Raw genomic sequence first — 15509 nt, 5'->3', positions numbered from 1 at the left:
CACTTCAGCCAGCATTATATCCAGGAGAGCTGACTGGCAGGCATTTAAAATGAAGGATTATCTTGTGGTTGAGGCAGAGGAACAGGACTCTGGAGACCTGATTTCTGTTCTTTGATCAGTCACACAAATCCCACATGACACTGGGCAAGCCAATTAATAGCTCCACATCTCTGTTCTTCAGCAAAATTGAGGGGAGGAATGTTTTGTTTTAAATTTCACTTTTCTCCAAAAAGAGGGAAAACTCTGTGGATTGTTTCTTATTGATTGGTATAGTAGGAACCTCATTTCTGTTATGCCCCTCAGTGTTTCCAAAGTTCAAAACAAAAAATCCTTTTATATTTTCGGGATCTGTTTTCACATGAATACTGAACAGTGACTGAGTTCTCTTCCATCTAAATTGGTCCTAGTGATTTCTTCACTGGTTTTCATTGTTATAATTTGCTATTGCTTGCCTGGCAATGATTTCAGGCCTCAGAAAACACTTGTGGAAGTTATTTTACAAATACAATCTGTAAAAATAAACTGGGGGGGGGGGGTGTGAGAGATTGTGCTTATGTATCAAAGTAATAGTAGTACTTTTTTACCATTTTGCTGCAGCTATGATGGTCAAAGAATGTAAGCAAAACAAATTTTCTAAAGAGGTAATGTCTCTTACTAGCACAGTTAGGGTGCCAAATACACAAGCCCTAGGTCAAGTATACGTACGTACATGCAGTGCTCACATTGCGAATTCTGAAGTACCTACTGAAAATTCATAGGTCCAGGCTCCTGCTCTCCTACCCTCTTCTCCCTCCAAAGAAGGTGCAGGCATCTGTGCTGAATTACCAGCAAATGTACAGAAAACATTCTGACATTGAATCTGTGCAGATAAGATTAATATATGAATAGCCATTACAGAGGTCAGAAGAAGAGTTTGTTCTCATTTTCCCATCCCCACACTGCAGCTGACAGCTCAGCACTTGAGCTGCAGTGATGGACAGGACCGTGCCACAATTTCCTTTCAACTTTGCTTGTACAAGACTCAGATTATTTGGACAGATAAATATCAGATTGAAATAATTTACTGTTGTGCTTCTCACTGTATGGTATAAGTCTGCCTTTATTGCAGCTTACGCTACTGAAATGAACATTTAGTTTTATTTTAATTTTCTGCACACTTACAGGAGAGAATCATTGTTGCAGTTATGATTTAATAAACAACAACTTGGACCTGGACCAGGTTAATAGATGACTACCAGGAGCAACAGCAGGACAGCCATAAGAACTTCTGTTTTCAGTCTTAGAAAAAAGGTTTTCTCATAATGAAATATCCTAACTCCAGATTTGCATCTGGGATCATAGAGTTGCAGCTTTTTCTACCTGGCATCTCACACCTGGCTCCTGTTAGGAGGGAACATCACAGCCCATTTGCTCCTTTCCAACAGTATTTCAGAGGAGCAAGCCACCTACCTACAGAACGTTTTACTAATGCAAAGGAAACTGTAGTGGGTTGACCCTGGCCAGATGCCAGGTACCCACTAAAGCCATTCCCATTCCCCTCTGCAACTGGACAGAGGAGAGAAAAAAAAACAGCGAAGGAATCATGAGTTGAGATAACAGCTGGGAGAGGTCAGTTGCTGATTACCTTCACAGGCAAAACAGACTCAAAGTGGAGACATTACTTAAATTTGTTACTAACAGGATCAGAGCAAAAGAGTGAGAAGTAAAATAATCTTAAAAACACCTTCCCCCTACCCCTCCTTCCTTCCATGTTCACCCTCCTCCTCCCCCCAGTAGTGCAGGGGGATGGGAAATGGGGGTTATGATCAGTTGTTTCTGTTGCTGCTCAGGGAAAGGAGTCCTTCCACTGCTCCTGTGGGGTCCCTCCCATGGGAGACAGTCCTTGATGGACCTCTCTGGTGTGAGTACATCCCTTGGGTAGCAGTTCTTCCCAAACTGCTGTCCCGTGGGTCACTTGTCCGTGGGGTGCAGTCCTTCACGAATGAGCTGTACCACCGCAGGTCCCCCACAGGGGCCAAAAGTCCTACCTGGGATAAACCTGCTCCAGTGTGAGCTCCTTTATCCATGGGCTGCAGGTCCCCTGGCAGGACCCTGCTCCATCCTGGGCCTCTTGTGGGGTCACAGCCTCCTTCAGATATCCACCTGCTCCAGCAAGGGCTCCTCCATGGGCTGCAGGTGGGTCTCTGCACCCCGATGGTCCTCCATGGGCTGCCGGGGCACAGCTGCTCCACCATGGTCTGCATCATGGGCTGCAGAGGCCTCAGCTCTGGCCCCTGGAGCACCTCCTGCCCCTCCTTCTGCACTGACCTTGGTGTCTACGTTGTTATTCCCATGTTCTCACTCCACTCTTCCCTGGCTGGAATTATTTCTGCGCAATACCTTCTGTTCTTAAATATGTTATCACGGAGGCATTACTATCACTCCTAATTGGCTCGGCCTTGGCCAGTGGCAGGAAGTCCATCCTGGAGGCAGCTGACGTTGGCTCCACCAGACAGGGGAAGCTTCTAGCAGCTTCTAACAGAAGCCACCCCTGTAGCCCCCCTGCTACCAAAACCTAGCCACAGAAACCCACTACAGGAACCAAGCCATTACTATTTGTTGTGTACTCGTGGCCACTATTCATGGTTAGACTTCAGCCTAATTTGACAATGACCTTTTGCCTGATGTAGTTAATTTTGTTTCCTGTAGTTTTTCATTAAAGGAAGATAATGAAGATACAAGCTTCTTAGTGTAAATAATTAAAGACTGACTAGCAGTGCGATAGCTAAAAGTAGATTCTTCCTCTCCTGTTTGTTCTTGTTCATATTTTGATGTACCCTTAAAAAAATCATGAAAGTAGAAGACTCAGTAGCCTTCAAAAATAAAGAAGACTTCATAAGACACCATACTGTGTTCCATGAGAAGCCCCAGTTTTATTACCATTGGAAAACTCACAAAGAATAGTCTGTAAAAAGATTTCTTAATGAAGACAGCATGTGCAAGAAGAAACACACTGTGTGTCTGGAAGGCCCATACTGTTAACCAGGACTGAACTGCCCCAGCAGTACTGGACATACATGAGATTTTTGATCATCAGAAGATGATAGTTTTCACTACTAGCATTTTGTATCACTATTGCTGAAACAGAGGATGTTGAGGATTCGTTATTAAGGATTCATTTGTGTGCGCTCTTTAACGCATTCAAGTCTAGCCTGTTGTTCAAGCAAATGCATTTCACATTGCCTCATAAGCAATCTCTACACACCTTGGATGGGGAAATTACAATGATTTGAAAACTGAAGCAGTTTCATACTGCATTATCACTGTCAGATATGCTTTAAAGATCAGATCTTTCTTTGGCAATGCCAGAAATAGTGAGTGTTCTCACTTACATTCTTCACTTGGAAATAGTGAGTTTTATTGCAATCTCTGCTTCTCTTTTGAGCAGGACCAGCTTTTATCTATTTTCTAGACAAGGGAGTACTTTTTCTGTGCTATGTAAAGTGGTAAAGCAGCAGTAAAAGCAGTAAGGGATTTGAATTGAGTGGGCAATTTGACTAGCATAAATCTGTTGATTCTAAACTGTAATGTTTCAGCTGTCCAACTGGTTTGCTCACTCTAATTCCTCCTAAAGGTAAAAACATAAACTGAAAAAAGGTAAAAACATAAACTGAAAAAATAACCCCCCAAAAAGAGAAAATGTCAAAGCTGATTAATGTAGTTACCAGTTTACTATAAATAACTAAATAAATATTTAGTTATTTCAGACTTCTGGTTGCCTATAGCAATTGAACAAGTACCTTGGATACTGCAAGTGGGCTAATCTGAGCATACTGTAAGACATAAATGAACGAAAGTTACTTGAATAGCAACCTTAAGCTGTCCTCTTCCAACATGCTATAATTCCCATGCCAAATGTATTTGTAAATTTCTCACATCTGTAAGGCATTTTTTAGAATAATTGTAATCAAAAAATCCTTAACTATTTATAGGAAAACAACAGATCTAGAGATCATTGACACTTCCAGTTTTGCCAGTTACCTGGATATTGCCTTGAAATTTAACAAAACCACAAAAGGTTAGAAGTGGCTGAAGATCTGCAAACTGGGCATGAAGATATGCTTTGTTGTTTGAGAACTGTGTTAAATTACGAGGTGGAGTTACTATTCAAACATGCACCATAAAGCCACTTCGAGTGTGGATTGCAGAAGCATTTTGAGTGTCCTAACTACGCCCACTGCAGCAAGCAATAACAGTGACAAGCTTGGAGCCAAATTTCAGCAGTCGTTGCTGACACCCGAGGCACTCATGCTAGCTCTGGGCCTTGCTTACACTATTCCTATGGCCCATTATTGGTTTTGAGGGTTTTGATTCCTCTGTGGAAGGTCTTAAACTTCCGATACAATATTGGAGAGTGTTTTGTGGCTTCTGTTACAGGGTCACCATAGGGTATGTGTCTGTTACATGGTCATCAGTGAAGTAAGAAACTGGACCCCATGGCACTACACATATTTCCATCCCTGTTCCTAGATACCAAGGGCAATGCCAATATTTTTAAAAATTCTCTCCACAGACATTATGAACAGAAAGTAACACAGATATCTGAGACTTCCTAAATATTGTACTGGCAAAAATCTAGACGTTCCTTCCTGATCTTCACACCCAACTTAGTTAGGCGAGGCTTTTGCTGAAATTTGTGGTGGTTTTGACTGAATAAGGGCAGCAGGATTTGATCCCGCAATAATAATATAAAAATCTGAATTCCAAACAAGAAATCCCTTGTAAAAGGAGTACATAAACTTTTTTTGTAGAGGAAGAAAAACATGGCAGAGAAACAAACTGCCAGATACTTTCAGAATCAGTGTTTCCAGAACAACAAATATTCATTTTATACATTGGAGTACAAAGCTATGAATCATGTTGTTTATGAAGTGAAAAAATTCAGAAAAAGTAATGAATATAGACAGTTACTTGATGTAATCTCAACCTTCTAGCAGTTCTGTTCAGATTCACTCCCAAGTTAGTTTCTTCTTCAATAGTCTAACTTTCTATTTAGTGTACAGGGGATTTCTAGTTAAATAACATACTTCCATCATAGGTAAATTAGTTATGATTTCTTTGTTTCTATCTGACCTCAAGTATTACAGCAGTTACAAGCCATACAAAGAAAGAAAGAAGGCATTTCTCTAAATGGTCAGAGCCCAGTGCTCCACCTACTCCAATTGCCTTATGCCCAGTAACTGGTAGTTGTTGTGACAAGGAAAGGCCCAAGAAACCCTAATTACTAAAGAGCAAGAGAAAAATTTTCTCAATGTTGACAGAGACAAGGCAATAAATCTATTTTGTAGGCTGCATTGGCAATCAAGTGAAACCAAACAACAAAGGCCACAATCAAGACAGGTCAAGATGAACAACTAAAAAAAAGTAAAAAATACATCGGTTCCAGTGGGAAATGAGTGGGAATGCAGTCCAGCATCATCAAAACAGGCTTCAAAACAACAGGGTAGGCTCCAGGAAAGGAGTGGCCAGAGCAAAAGCAGGATCTTATGAGTAAAGACTGTGCATGCACTGCCATTTAATGGGTGCCTGATGGTGAGGCCTGGACCTGGGCAGAGTAACCCTCAAGTAGGTGCTGTCTGTGCGATAATTCAGCTGCTGAAAGCTCATACTTTCTCTCACCCTCTAGAGAGGCTAGTGTGTAACCAAAAGCATCATGAAACTTTCAATATTTTTTTCCCCTGTCAGCCTACTTTTTTTCTTTTTCGTTTTATCTTTTTTTTAAGTCCCATAAGTCTCCATGGCATTTTCTATAGCAAAATAGCATGCTGAATGTTTTTTCTTAAAAGGAAAATGTCTTGCTTGACATTTACAGCGAACCATCCGACCACAAGGCGTTCCTGCATCCAGACCCACAGCAGGAAGCAGAGGAGAGGAGCAGAGCAGTCCACTCCTGCAGTGCTACCAAAGCCAGGCTGATCCCACAGCAGCTCCCATAAAGGGCACCTCACATGCACTCAAAGATGTAAGAAGGCAGACTCTCCGAGAATTCCCAGATGGGTAAGACACATTAAGATCTCATGGTGGTGATAGAGACAGCAGTTTTTAAAATCAGAGTTATAATCCAAATGCAGGTTTTAGGATGAAATCTTGCTTTTCTATTGATCACAGCATTAAAACCTTTGTTGAGCATTAGATCAGGACACCAGTGGTATTCCTGAGACTGTTGAAATCTTTGCAGGGGATCGGCTACACAGGAGGTGCCAAATCAGGATTGTAGTTTTAATCTTTAATTACCAAGGAAAGATAAATATGATAATAAATTTGTCTTCTTTGGGAATTGGTGTGCACATATAGACATTTCCCTTCCCGTTAGTAAATATCACACCCTGACTTTTGGCTATCATTTGCCATAAGATGTGTGAGAACATTTTGTTGCTCTCTTTAAGGATTTATTCCTATTTGGAAGAAAATGGAGGTTAGTTGCTAGCAGTGCAGCACTGCTGACAAATCTGCAAAGCCAAGAGCTTTGTTCCTCATGAACAAGTAAGATGAAGTAAGCTGTGCAGAGGGGCTGCTGCAGGCTGAGGCCCTGAATAGATGATTCTTAAGAATATTCATTTGAGCTTTCAGAGGCATTTCTACCAGGGGCTGCCCCTGTGATTCATTACTTCTCTTCTAATCTCTCCCGCCTGCAAGTCACCAATCCATCTGGCTGGTGGCAAACTGAAGCATAAATCTTGTAAGTAGCCCAGCTTTTGCATTTCTATTTTGAAGGATTTTGACACCGGTGGGCAGGTTTTCTTACTGCCCGTTAGTAGCTCACCTTAGGTGGTGTCCAAGGCTCTGTACAAGAACCACAGTGTCTGCGGATTTCATGAGTTTCCCTCAGCTATGTGGTAAATCTGCGTTGCTCAAGAGCTGCCTCGTTTAGAAGCAATGTTTGCTTTAGAGCAGATTCACAGGTCTCTTATGTGCTTCTGCCACAGATGAACAGCACAGGACTCCTGCAGATACCCATCCCATTCCACCCAGAAACTACCAGGGGAAAATGGGTTCTTCAGCAGTTCGTGTTTGACTGTTTCCAAAACCACAGCTTTTGCATGTCAGGACATTGTTCAGATCAGGGACTCGGTGATTCAGTCAGGTCAGCTGGTGAAAAGAAACATTTTCTGGTCTGCAGGCAAACTTACCTCACCTAAAGGGAGCCCATCTGTATATACTGACCATCCTGAAACAGAAGCCTGATAGAACATAGATAGATTCTTCTGGTGAAGAATCTCAGTATTTCAGTTTGTGAAATGTTACACAACAAAGTAATAATCATGGCCTTCCTTGAAGGACAGTTAGGTAACATTCATTAAAGCCTAGTTGAAGGAGCCTGTCAGAGATCAAAGACTTCATCTGGAGCACTCAATGATTCTTGCAAAAGTGACTTTCAAGGCCTCTGGATATTTTTAAATATCACGTTTACTACTTTTCCTCACAGCAAAGGAAGAAAATGTACGCAAGAGTATACATTACTCTTTCACTACATCTCCTATTCAGTGATCCTAAGTTAAAAATGCAAATATTCATACAAAAAATATATGAAGCTATGTACACAGATTTAACAAGCAGAAAAAATTATAAACAACCATACTAAAGTGTGCAGCCAACACCTGACACCACAACAAGGATTTCCTGTAAAATTCAAAGGCCTGTGAGATTGCACACCTCAGCCCTTTTCTGAGGAACCTAATGTCATTAGATACTGACTTCACTGATCTTCTTCCTATGGCTTTCATCTACCCCTGCCTGAGTAGTAGCAAAAGAACTTATTTTTTCTCCCAAAATAGCTCATTTTCTGCTGAAATTTAAAAGACTGCATAAGGTATGGGATTGATAATGCCCATTCAGCAGTGAATCCATTTCTACTGCTGGCAGTGCTGTGGGAATACTTCATAGAGAGGACAAATGTAACTTATCGATAGGGATATCCACTTGTCATAGGAAAGAGGTGTGAACATATGTGAAAAACAGTTTTGCAGGCCAGTTCAGCTCTTCCTGTGTCACATAGCCAGGGCAGTACCAAGGGGTGTGCAGGGCAAGAGGCACCCACCCATCCAACTGCCCGTTCTCACTTCTCTTTCTAACCAGTCAGACAATGAAGACAAAAAGATCTGGTTAACATTTTCTGTCTTTCTCATATTCTGGGGGACAGAGAATCAACAGTAAAAGGACAGCCTCTTCCCAGCTTGCCAAGGACTGTGGGTGCAGGAGCTATTCTAGGTTATCATTTGTCAGCCCTTTCTACCTGCTAACAGTAGGATTTGTAAATGAAACCTTTGCACAAGAAACCCAGAAGGACAGAAAACAAAGAGATTCTTTTAAAATAAAATGGTCTTTTTATGACATGGCACCAAACACAGATAGCACAAGGGGACCCAATAGTTAGCAGTCTAATGAGCTCCTTGATATTTTTTTGGACTGGTTAGGTTGTCAGGGACAAGAGTGTCCTGGTAGCTCCCTCAGTGCCAGTCACACTGGGGAAGGGAACAGAGCAGAAAAAATGAATGGGATTAAGAGAGAACATAACCAGGGGCTTAGAAAAAAACCTTTAACAACATGGTCATTATATTAGAAATCTAGAAGTTGCTTAAGGCAGCACTTGAACAACTCATCATAGAAAAAAAAAAGTAATATAAAAGAAAGATAAAGCCTTTTGAACAACACAAGTCTTTTCTTTCCATTCCTGGAATAGACAAAATAATGTCTATAGTGGTTTTCCTGTTAGCTGGAGTCATATCCTTTCCTTGTAATATGTATAGTTTATTGCTGTTCAATTTTTCCCAGAAACTACAACAGATCAACATCCCATTATTCTAGGTGCAGTAAAAACACAAATAAAACAAATATTGTTGCCCCACAGTGTTAAGAATCTGAAGAAATAAGATAAAGGATGAGAGAAAAGAATTATGATTTATGAGAGAGAAAAGAGGGAGAGGCATGGGTCTAGCTGAAATTGTGACTGCAGGCAGTAAGTTGTACACTACTCTGCCTGCTTCTACCTGGAGAGAAAGAGAGCAGTGAATCCATACCTTTGATTAGCTCATCTTAACAGATACAAGATGCTGAAAAAAAACCAAAGCTTTCCTGAAATCACACGTGCAAGACTGGAGTTTATCTTCCACAGAAATACTGAAAGTAAAATGAAATTCCTTGGAGCACACAGTACCAGTTTGGAAAAAAAAAAAAAAAATCACATGCACACACAAATGGAATCTGAGAGTTAATCTGGAAATTATTTTTCCTCTGCAGACTTTTTTTTTCACTGGAAGACACTTAGCAGGTTTTTTTAAAATCTGTTTTAGCTACACAGAAAACATTTAACAAACCAGAGGACTAATTTTTCATCTCCTGCCCTGGGGACACTTACCTCAAAAAACCCCAAAATTCACAACCAATTTATCTTCACAGGTGCCTGAAAACATAACGTGCCTTAGCACTTTGATGCCTGCTGGGTTTTCCAGCAATGTGAGAGTTATTGAAGGGAAGAATGTTGTTTGTCATAAATAACACTCCAAGGAATATGTTTGTTCATTTTTCTCTCGGGTAATGCCAGTACTTCCTCCGAGGTTCTATCATTTACAGAATAGCTTGAGAGGAGCCCGCATTGCAGAAATCACAACCACTACCCTCCAACAATACTGGTCAAAAAGCCTTAACTGTTCTGTTGCTCCTATATCCCAGAACCTAACACAATAGCACCACAAAGCCAAAAACACCACAGGCACTGCCATCATTGCATTGCAACACTTAGTACTTGTCTCTCTAAAGCCATCCCTACAGGACATTTCATCATCAGTACTGCTTTAAAGTACTGGAGGGAAAATCATATGGCACGTTCTTCAGGGCCTTCAGGATTTTTTCAGAATAAAATTAAGTTTAAATATTCCTGTTCCTCTTGCATGCAAATACTCCTGTTAGAGTAATGCAGTAGTTCGCATTGCAGCATGCAATATGTGCCTGTATATCTGGTGAACAAGAGTAGGAAGAGTCTAAAGAGAGTAGGAAGAATTGAAAGACAGAGAATAATATAGAACAATAAAAGCTCTCGCGGAAAGTGGGAACAGAAATCCTGGATGAGAAGTTCCAATAGTGAAAACAGGACAAAGAAATGGCCCCATCATATTTAAGTTGCCAAATATCCATTCAGTGTTAGCAGAATTCAGCCTCAGGCTGCACACTAGGAATAAGGACAAAGAAAGGTATGTTACAGATCATTTCCTGCATATATTCCATATACATTCTTTTTTTCTAAAGACAGAGTTTTTCAGTAGTTTCTTCCCATCTAACTTTAGACATTTGTTTAAATATTCTCTGTTGAAAATATATTTGGTCCTAGTTTCCTTCATAGTCAAAGGAAAGACATTGGCTTGCACAGAGTAAGGTTAAGCTCTGTAGATACCTATAAGGTTTATCAGGGAAACCTGAGCTGGCTATGGCTGCATATCATAGACAAATGGAGACAGTGGGCAGAGCATGACATGCCTGGTAAGCCTCACTATCCTGATAAGAAGACCTGTTTGCTGGCTTCCTACCCCTGTATAAATACGCCAGGGCACAGGGAAAGAGAGGGTGCTGCACACCTGGGTCTTGCCTGAACAAACAGGGATGCAGCCTGGTTGTTCCCTGACCCACAGACACATCCTACACACCTAACCTGAATCTAGGGTAAGCACCAAAGCTTAGGAAGTCAAAACTGAGCCTTTACATCTAACCTGTATTTAAAGTGGCAATGCACCACTCCTACTGACACCTATTTCACCTGCCTTAGGTGAGGATCTGTACCTACACCCACGTAAAAAGGCAAGGACTGGAAGGATTATATGCGTACACAGTGTAAAAAACACATTAAAATATGTAAATAAAGAACATTGCCTTTCAAAATCTATTTTAAAACCTGTGTGGGTTTTCTCTGATCTTCTCTCCCCCTCACCTTTTTCCCCCGTTAGCAGAATTGAATGAAGAATAGAAAAACACAACCAAAAATTTCAAACATGTCATTTTAGCTGCCTGAAGCACTTTTAACTTACTGCATTTACGGTACAGCTAAAACAGAATTTGATAATGCCATGCAGTCTATCGTTGTGGGCTGCACTAAAGGATTAATTGAAGGTTTATGCTGCAGAATGCTATGCTATTCTTATAAACAAAACCCTGTTACCTCAGTTACTGAGGCTGTAAGTTTTTGAGTTCAGTGATTTGCATATTTCATACACTTTTAGTGACTAAGAAGGGGGGTTGGAGCAAGCTTTAGGGGACTGTTATGCTGGAATCACTTATTTTACATTTCATGGTAGATTATTTATAACCTTCTTAAATTAAAAAAAAACCCCAACAGGTATAGTAAGAACAGAGGCCAAAAGAGTGTCAATACTGTGTTTGTTTTATTCTCCTCCATCTCCACTCCTTCATCCTACATTCACCTCCTGGCAGCCTTTATTATCTGGATTCGTATAATAGACTCCCTCTTATCACTTTCAGTTTTTGCTTTAAGACTTGTTTTACGTGCAGTGTCCACTGTATGTTAATCAACAAAACTGATGGGAGAGAATATCTCTCATTGCAGCTTTCATGCTTCTTCATGCAGAGCCTTAGTGTTTTCTCTTTCAGCTGATGAACGTGGGATGGTCTTATTCTAAGATCTTACACCAGGCTGAAAATGCCACCATTACTGAACAGATCCTATTTATGGAGGTTATCAGTGAATGCTAGGCAGAAAACACCTGAAATCATGTTGAAATGTAATTCTACATCCATTGTCATCAGGCAACAACTTCAGAAAAGTCTAACCTTTTACTGTTGCTTTTGCTGCTCCTTATTTTATTGCATATACAACCCAAAGAATGGAGAATAGGTCCGATAGGATATTTCAGTTTTTCCCTATGATAGAGACCCAGACTACAGAAAGTCCAATAAAAATTTTTTTATGTGAAAAATTGCAAATCAGTGTTATTGCATGCATTCGAAAACATAAATTCTGTTTCATAAATTTTGATTTAGGACAAATTTGTCAACTTTTGAGTAAATATAATTTGATGCACACTTCAGGACATGGAAGGAAAAATGTACAAAGCTCTCTGGATTTTGTAGTATTTTGGCCTCAACCCCTACACCATTCTCATTTTATGCCTGGTTTGGGATAGTGATAGTTGGAGTAACACAGTTTAATACAGAAATCTTAGCATATGCCTGTGTTTTCAAGAATTGAGAGTGTAACCTACTGGATTCTGTAATAACCTGACGAAGTCCTGATGTGGGGAGACTTAAACAGCAGCTCATGGGATAGGAGTGTGTGATCTGCTGCCAGGCTGGCTGGAGTGTCCTGGGAAAGCTGAGTCAGCTCAAGCCAGGCTTGACACAAGGAACAAGACTCTGCCTTCCTCCAAGCCCAAGTTTGCATGCAGAAGGGCCCACCAGCCTCAGGAATTCAGCAATGGATACCAGATTAATTTTATGGATGCAGCTGGAGAGGTGCAAAGACACTGCAGCAGTGCTTGACACTGGGGCAGCTGCACTTGTGAAGAACCTTAACTTATACCCTGACTTTCACAGAACTTTACACTTCACCTCTACTTCTGCATGCAGCAGAAGCAAGTTGTGGGACCAACCTTCAGCTGGTAAAAATCAGCATCATTTCATTCATTTTGTGAGAGGAGTACCAAGTCCCAGAATACAGTCCTCCTCTTGCCAGTCTGTCACTAGCAATCACCTTGCTAAGGAAAATATAATTTTATATTGTTCAGGGTTTTCTAAATAAAAGAAATGTTATTCTGCTAAAGGAAATTACATCAGTGACTAAATAAAACCTGAACTGCATAGTTATAATCTTGTCACTACTGTATAGAAAAATGGAGCACAAGTGCCTGCCAGAAGGTTATTGTATAACTTCAGTGCAGTGGGGATTTCCTAACCATTTAGTGTACCACGGAGGCAGTTTCCTGGATACATAGCAATACTTCATGGGAAAGGCCTGCTCCTTGGACACAATGACACCTGATAGATATGTTTGAGAATTTGCTAATAAAGCCTGAGTTTAGGACTGCCACCTACCCAATGTGCTGTATTAGTGATGATGGTGCTGGCAATGCTAGTCATAATTTTTGCGTCTTTTCTTCTGAATAATTGATATTCAGAGAAAGGGAAAGAAGAACAATGTGAGTTTCTGGGAATTTGGGAATTACTTTCAGAGCACCACAACAAAATTAATGAAAAACACTTTCTTGGACATCCGTGGCAAATATACCACTGGCTCACTTAATTGTGAGGATTATCGTCAGATCTTAGAAAGTTTGTATATGGAAAAATAAAAACTAGTTATAAAATCGCATGGGATGGGTAAATGTGACAAAGAAGCTGATTTGACTGCTACAGCATGCTGGGATTAAATATTGTTCACTAGCCCTGGCTAATGTGAGGAAGGAAAATGAAAATTTTAATTTTAAAATAATGCTAGGCCAGGAGTGATGTAAATAAAAAGAATGAACACTGAACAGTAAATAGAAGTGGGTAAAAGCTGAACTCAAAATTCACTGGTCAGACTAATAGAACTGTGTGGGTAAGCAAGTCAGGCAATTAAATACATCAAAATAATTATATAAGGAAAGACTATGAAATAAGCTGAATTTTTTTAAAATTTTTTTAAATTCTTTTTTAAGAGACATTGTGATAACTGTTGTTTTTTTTAATCTAGCATTAGCCAGGACTAACTATTGCCATTAAGAGCAACATGAATATCAGCAAAAAAATCAGATTTTATATAAGTGCAGTCCGTGAGTACATTTTAGTACTCTAATGCAAAGGAAATTATTCCAACACAATGGAATAAAAATTAATTTCAATCACTATCTATATTTCTGGTTGTTTATACTGCAAAAAGAAACATGTGGAAAATATAGAACTAGAACTGAGAAAACGGAAGGATTTGAAATTGCTAACTACTTAAAAAATGCTATAATACCAAGGAGAACAGAGGTGGATGTAGAGGATATTAATGACAAAGGCACGTAGTTCTGTTTTGTACTTCCAAGATTTTCATCTTTTTAAATTAATACAAAGGATGCTAACACAAGATATTACTGATACAAAGCAGTTAAGTGGAAAGAAGCTGACGTGAAACACACAGTACTTCTTAGAAAAGCAATATATAGATAACAAGTTACAGCACTCCATATGAGGACACAACACCATGGAGCTACTCAAAGACAAGATGAGGAAAGTCTTGTGTTAATACCATTCCCAGGAGAAGGAAACAGACAAGCAGGAGCTGTTAGATACTGGAAAGTAAAGGGGGAACTTCCTAACCAAAATCAGGGCAGATTACCATAATGCCTCCTGTCTGCTAATTCACTCAGTAAGATCTGATGAACAAAATAAATAGGAAAACCCCACCTGTTTGTGCTATCCATTCTCAGACTGAAAGCAATTGAAAGGGGTAAGAATTAATATGAAATATGATTAATTTTCCATCTAATATAGTGTTTTCTTCAGCTTTGAATTTACTAATAACAAAAGTAAAAGCAATAGTAAATAATTAATATTCTGAATAACCATGGAAATCGTATTTTCAGTTAGAGGATCATCTAGTACCAAAATAATTTTTAATGTATTCTGCAATTGTATTATAAAGGTTGAAGACTAATGAAGTTAATTGAGCAATTCTGTGATGCTTAAATTTGAAGACTCTTTCCAGCATCCCATTATTATTTTCAGGTCAAAACGACATGTCAATCAATGTGTAAGAAACAAGACTGAAGTCATCTGTCAAGCTGGCTAATTCCAGTATAATGCCATAGTTTATGTTCAGAGCAGTATTATGGAATAGACAATAGTTACTGTAAAGCTATTTGAGCTTTATTGAGCCAATTCAAAAAACCCTTGCTGAATACATATAAAAACCTCTTTCATAAATCTTCAATAAGATTATGTTGGAGTGACTTTTGCCCAAATATGAGTTTGAAAACAGAAAAAGAAGTCATAAGTTTAGGGTATAAGAATTAGACAGAGAAAATAGAGGTATAAAGCATGAAAGCCCATCAAAGCCACCTTGAATTCAAGTGTTGTCTCATGCTACAGTGTCAGATTAAAGAATGGTAGGATTAAAGAGAAACCAAATACTCTTTTCCCTCAGAAGATCCTAAAGCTGATATACCAGGTATGCAGATTTGTCTAGGCAGCGGACTTGTAAAATGTTAAATGAAAAAAGTCTCTATCCTTTTATGCAACTTCTTTGTAATAGAAAATTCAGACATCTTATGGTTCTCACAATTTCAAATGTCCAGAGGTGTCATCTGAAGAAGTGTAGGAGAAGACCAACAGAGTTATCTTTATCCTCTGGTCACACCTGAATCATATATATGTAGTGGCTTTGCACAAGTTCTCTGTTCTGCTTCAAATTTCTCCCATAAATTACACAAAGCATTATTCTGAAGTAACTCCTCTCTCTGCTTTTCCACTACCTTACAAAAGCTTCAACAGGATGAAACATT

General features: G+C 39.6%; 1 long non-coding RNA gene across 1 annotated transcript in view; it reads left to right on the top strand.

Annotated features, from left to right (window-relative positions):
* The first annotated feature begins 1861 nt into the window (after positions 1 to 1861).
* The window catches only part of LOC120324123, a 28428-nt gene continuing 14780 nt past the window's right edge, over positions 1862 to 15509 (top strand). The window contains exons 1-2 of the long non-coding RNA XR_005565133.1: positions 1862 to 1900; positions 5852 to 6036. This is a non-coding gene — a long non-coding RNA (uncharacterized LOC120324123). The remainder of the gene's footprint in view (positions 1901 to 5851; positions 6037 to 15509) is intronic.

This window comes from Pipra filicauda, unplaced genomic scaffold, assembly GCF_003945595.2.
Source record: "Pipra filicauda isolate LSUMZ 115617 unplaced genomic scaffold, ASM394559v2 scaffold428_size586839_pilon, whole genome shotgun sequence".
Classification (NCBI taxonomy): Eukaryota; Metazoa; Chordata; class Aves; order Passeriformes; family Pipridae; genus Pipra; species Pipra filicauda.
The sequence above is the reverse complement of the archived record's forward strand: the minus strand, read 5'-3'. Positions and strand labels throughout refer to the sequence as shown.